Here is a 6,000-nt window from a genome sequence, read left to right as displayed (position 1 = left end):
TGGACCTGTTGGGCTGAATGGCCTGTTTTAGTACTGTACACTTTTAGGTATTTCTCTAATCTCGCCAGCTCTTGCAGTGTTATTGCAGTTGAGAGGAAAAGTCCCCATCTCTGAAGGAGGGAGAATTAACCACAAGACAGTTTTCAGTTGTGCGAGGACGGGTGCACCTTGACAATCTGTAAACTCAGGCCAAGAATACACTAGAATGATTCAGTTACCAGAAAATGGCTGATGATTCTTTGTAAGATTATGCAGAGCAGGATGTGGTTGATCTAGTGGGAGGGCAAAGCAGAATTGTGAGGGGAAGACAGCCCCCGCAGAAGGAGGAAACTGTGTGGGTGCTCCAGGTGAAGAGCAGGAAACCGCAGCCATAGGATCAGGCCCCCAGCATTTCAAGTCCCACCTCGATGCAAGGTGGATTCCCGAAAACACTACCTCAGAAATTATATCAACATTAATATTCACGCATTGCAGTTCAAGCCAAGCTCAGACACATGAGGTGAACTACTACTGGTTACAGGGGGCTGTTAGTTGAGTAAGGATAGAAGATGCCACATATTGAGTTACTGTACAGTAAGCATAGATTAAATAGTGACATTTTCAGCCGCAGTGATTGTCAACTGCCTGTGCACTGTTCACACTGTACGCAATAGATGTTGGGTACTGCATGCACTGAATACAGTGCACACTGGGTATCGTACACACTGTGTCCAGTAAACACTGGATATAGAACAAAACGGATATGGTCCACACTGGATTGAATACAGTGCCTACAGTACATACTGTTTGCAGTAAACACAGTGTATAGTAAACATTGGATACAGTGCATAGTGAATACATAGTACACGTTGAGCATATGATACACTAGATACAGAGTGAACACCAGATACCATGCACACTGGGTACAGAGCCCACTGGATTAGGAGTGCATCCTGGATGCAGTGTACACTCTAGATACAGCATTCACTGGATATAGCACACCTGGGATACAGTAAATGTTACATACAGTATACGCTGGATACAGTAAACATTAGATACAGTATAAACTGAATACAGCACACTCCGAGTACAGTCCACATGAAGGTAAAGTGAGCCTGTTAACTAATTCATTTTAATGTTACCAGTTTCCTCCTCTCCTCCTTCTCTCCTAAATGTGCTGGGGCTTCAGGGATTCTGGCAGCCCTCTGGTATCTCTTCATGTGCGCTCAGGCTAGTTAACTCTGGCAGGCATCACAGCTGATGTGGAACTTGTCATCGTCCAGTACTTTCCAGTAGGGATCACTGGAATGCCAGGATCAGCAGGAATTTGATAACCACTGTGCTCTGGATTCAGTGCATACTCTCTGGCGTTATTTTGATGTAAGGGTGAAACCAGGAGCTAATTGGGTGCTATATTCATAAGAGATGCCTGTTTGACAGTCTGCTTTTAACACAAGTTTGGGTCTAACTGCTGATTACCATAATTTGAACTTGCCCGAAGCTCTTAAACCAGAAACCTAAAGGTTTAGCACTCAAGCGCCGATTGGATGCAATTTTCCTGGAGCAGTATATGTGGGCCCCACTCGCCCACAGGAGTGTGCTGGCTGATGTACAACGGCAGGGTTCTGGAGGAGGAATGTCCTGTACCCGCAGTGGGGGGAGGACACCCTCTCACCCTCCTGCCCCTCTCTCCTGCGGCAGCTGGTATTGCTCTACCTGGCCTCATTCCTTATCCAGACCAAGGGGACCCCTAGCAAGATGTCTGTGACCAAGTACTCCCTCTCCCCTGGTGACTCCTATCATGTGTCCAATAAAGAGAGGATTAGGGCAAGCACTATCCACTGAAATACTGCACGGTCTCGATAATGATTACAAGCAGGAAATTGAAATGAAAATCAGCTGCTTAATGAGCCTCCAGGCAGTCGTTCCTCGTGCAAACTGCAACTCTGTTACTAAGGTGGCGGCTTGCACTAAACATGGGCTAATCCAACGTTTTAGCTCCAGTCCCCATCTTGGATACCTTGGAGGCTCCCTAGCACCTGAACAAGCTGTCAAAAATCACTTCCTTTATCTAGTGTGTAGTGTGGTCAATGTGTATTCGTTGTGAAATATGGTCATAAACTAGGCTTGTATTCCCTGCAATATAGAAGATTCAGGGATGATTGAATTGAGGTAATTAGGATTTTGAAAGGAATTGATAAGGAAGGTAGAGACAAACATTTTCCATTGGCCGGGAGCCCAAGGAAAAGGAACATAACCTTAAAATCAGAGCCTGGTAATTCAGGAGAGAAGTTACGAAACAGTTCTTCACACAAAGGGTGGTAGAAATGTGGAATTCTCTCTCTCAAAAAGCAGTAGATGCGAGCTCAATTAATAGTTTTAAATCTGAGATTGATAGATCTTTGCGAGCCAAGGGTATTAAGGGATGTGGGACAAAGGCTGGTATATGGAATCGGGTTGGAGAGCAACCACGGTCTGATTGAATGGTGGAACAGGCTCGAGGGGCTGAACAGCCTACTCCTGTTTCTCCTTTCCTACCCTACCCTCAGTTCCCATCAGACCACAAGACAGAAGAACATACGTGTAATTCTGCAGCACCTTTCATGACCTCAGGATGTCCCAAAGCGCTTTACAGACAATGAAGTCCTTTTGAAGTACAATCACTGTTGTCATGTAGAAAACACAGCAGCAAGGTCCCACACACAGCAGTGTGATAACAACCAGATCGTCAGTCCGTTTTTCTAGTGACGTTTGAAGGTTGAATATCGGCCAGGACCCCAGGAAGAACGACCTTGCTCTTCTTCGAAATAGTGTTGTGGGATCTTCCCTATCCCTCTGGGAGGCCAGTTATAAAAGAGAAAACGCACTGGTGCTGGGGGGGGGGGGGAATGATGGAACGTTCTATAGGTGCAGTAAATATGACACGGGGAATCTCAAATTATTCTGTCTACCCCCATATTAGGGCAACCTTTGCTCAAGCAAGAAGTCATCTCAGTTCATCTCAGGCTTTCTTGCTCATCTTCGTCTTTCCTTCCAGTTGTTCACATTTTCATCCTCTTCCAGTAATCTGCCTGTCTGTTATGACTGGTTTCCATTCTCAGTATGAGTTTTGTCCTTCACTCTTACTGGCAGCTTTCTAGTTTAGACAACAGCCGAGGGTAGATGTGGAGTAGGGACTGGCCACCTTTGCGCGTTTTTCTCCCCCTTTTCCAATTTCCTCACCGGGACCAAAAGGCACAGTTTTCAGGATATGAGGAATGTTTCCCTTTTGCTTGACCCTCCCCCCCACCCCTGGAGGACTGCAGTCAATTGTAGCGTCCATCGTGAGATTGGCTCAGTCTGGGATCGAACCTTGGACTGTCCACTTCTCGATGGCTCTGTGTCAGAGACTTGACTCATTAAATTTTAATCCCACGGGATCTGGTGCAGCGCACAGTAGACAGAAGTGGGATGTAAAACCAGCGATGCTCCTGATCCTGTGGTGATTCCCATGGGGAGTTAATTGAAAAATTAACCCTTTAAGCTCAGTGGGCGTTGGGACAGTTCCAGGGCTGCTCTTTGAGCCGGTCAATTGTTAAATGCAGAGTTTGGGGTAAGATTTTAAAACTGTCTAACCTGGGCGTAACACTGGCTTACCCAGTTGAAATAGAAGGGAAATGAATATTTTTAAATAAGTTATCAAAGTAAAATGCAGCGTAAAGAAAGGCCAATGAGCCCTAAATCTCTTTTAACTCACAGACAGAATGTCAGGAAAACAACTGTCGATAGTTATAGAATCTCTCTGCTTTCCATCTAACAGTTTCAGCATCATAGAGTTAGACATTTTCCAGTAAAACCCTACAGTAGCATTCTTTCTTTCTCTCACCTCAATCACTTTGATATAAATTCCATCTTGAATCATTCTGAAAAAGCCCCTGGTTACCTTTTTATTTCTGGCCCACTTTGCTTTTCTCTTCTGTCTCACCTCCGATACCTGGGTGACTATTATTTCTTCTTTTTAGTCATCTTACTTTCACATCTTTCTGTTACACAAACTGTTACTGTAACCTGCTATAGAGGCAAAGGAACCGAAAGATCCTGTGTGTTGGTATCAGTACTAAGAGCTGAGCAACAGGCTATGCGCTGGTTCAGGTGACTGCGAAACATCTACTGACACTGCTTCCCCAACAGTTTAAACCCTGGAGTAAAGCTAAAGACAAAAGGAGACATAGCAAACAAACTATTTTCAGAGGCAGCATTAGTCTAAGGTATTTCTCTCCATTTTCCTCTCAAATTTGACACCAAACTATATGAGGAGATATTAGGTCAGGTGACCAAAAGTTTGGTCAAAGTGGAAGGTTTTAAGGAGTATCTTAAAGGGGGAGAGAAAGGCGGAGGGATTTAGAGAGGGAATTCCAGTGCTTAGGGCCAAGGCAAGTGGAGATGTGTGCACTAATGAATTGAAATCGAGAATGTGCAAGAGGTCAGATTGGACAAGCGCAGATATCTCGGAGGATTGTAGGAAGTTAGAGATTGGGAAGGGGTGGGAGTCCATCGAGGGATTTGAAAATTGAGGAGAGTATTTTATCCCAAAGAGCCACCAGAATTTATTTTGATGCAAGAGAATGTTGCCAAAGTAATAATAGAAGGCATCTGTAATTCATTAGACACAACAGCTCAGTTAAGACATCTGTAATGAGTAACAGATGTGCTGGGTTGTTAATGTTTATGTTTAGTAATCCCATTTCCCCAGACATGGAAGTAGCAGTGAAATTCATTCACAATGGTCCACAGCATCATCTTGTAGGTAATTCTCCTTGAACACTATCTAAGTGTGGGAGCGTCTGAACTCTTCCCAATTCTGGGCCCATGGTCAGTGATCGCTTACCTCTGGAGCCAAAATTCAGCCCAGGCTATGGAGCCATAGCCTCCTCAGTCTCTGCTTGGACAAGTCGACCCCAGTGATCTGTGAGAATGAACCTCAGATCACAAATTTGTCAATAATTCAAAAAAGGTGGGAATCAATTGAGATGTAGGCACAAAAATTGAGCACTGCTCAAATCTGGAAAGGTTCTTCCATATCCCCAGTCACAGTCCCAGACAAAAGCTTTCCTCAATTATTAGGCTGGATATTATGGGCCCCCACCCCCCCCTCCAAGTGAGGTCATGGGTGTGGGGTGCCATAGAATCGCAATAGATTGTCGCCATCTCATCACCAAGTGATCTTGCTGCCAACGGCCTTCCAGTCCAGAGGCAAATTGAGGCCCTTAAGTGGCCTGCTAACAGCCTCTTCCCACCGCCGCTGGATTCTAACCTCCGCCATGTGGGGAAGGCACCTTGTAAAAACGAGGCTCTCTCCCTGCGGGCTTGAGGGGGTGTCTCTCCTCCATGGGTCACAGATTGCCCATGGAGGACCCCCGCCGGGAAACATTACACCACCCAGGACAACCTCTAAGACTCCTATAAATGGGTTCCCACTTCCCTCTAAGGTCCTGACCCCGTACTGAGTATCAATTGCATGAAGCAGACTTTGGATACAATTTCCACTTTATGAGGGACACCTTTATTAACTCACCAAGTAATAGTACATACTTACAACACCAGTTGCTTAGTAGACCCGAGTACAGGAGATCATTAACGTTTCGGGTCAGTGATCCTTCTTTGGAACTCAGTTCCGAAGAAGGGTCACTGACCCGAAACGTTAACTCTGCTTCTCTTTCCACAGATGCTGCCAGACCTGCTGAGTGGTTCCAGCATTTCTTGTTTTTATTTCAGATTTCCAGCATCCACAGCATTTTGATTTTATACAGGAGATCATTCCCGGATGTTGGATCTGCTGAATGATTTCTCCCTGCACGACTTCCTGTGACTGACCAAGTCACGCTTCCCAGCTGCAGCAACAATGTCCTTGTGAGCTGTGGCTTTATACCCCTTTCTGACCCTGGTGCCTCGGCATATAAGGTAATGTTTTGAATTTGGTCATCCAATTGGGTTTCAGTGCCTTATCAATCCCACCCCGGCTATGCAAGACCCCCTGCATGT

Source organism: Heterodontus francisci, chromosome 29 (genome assembly GCF_036365525.1).
Source record: "Heterodontus francisci isolate sHetFra1 chromosome 29, sHetFra1.hap1, whole genome shotgun sequence".
NCBI classification, from domain to species: Eukaryota; Metazoa; Chordata; class Chondrichthyes; order Heterodontiformes; family Heterodontidae; genus Heterodontus; species Heterodontus francisci.
The sequence above is the reverse complement of the archived record's forward strand: the minus strand, read 5'-3'. Positions refer to the sequence as shown.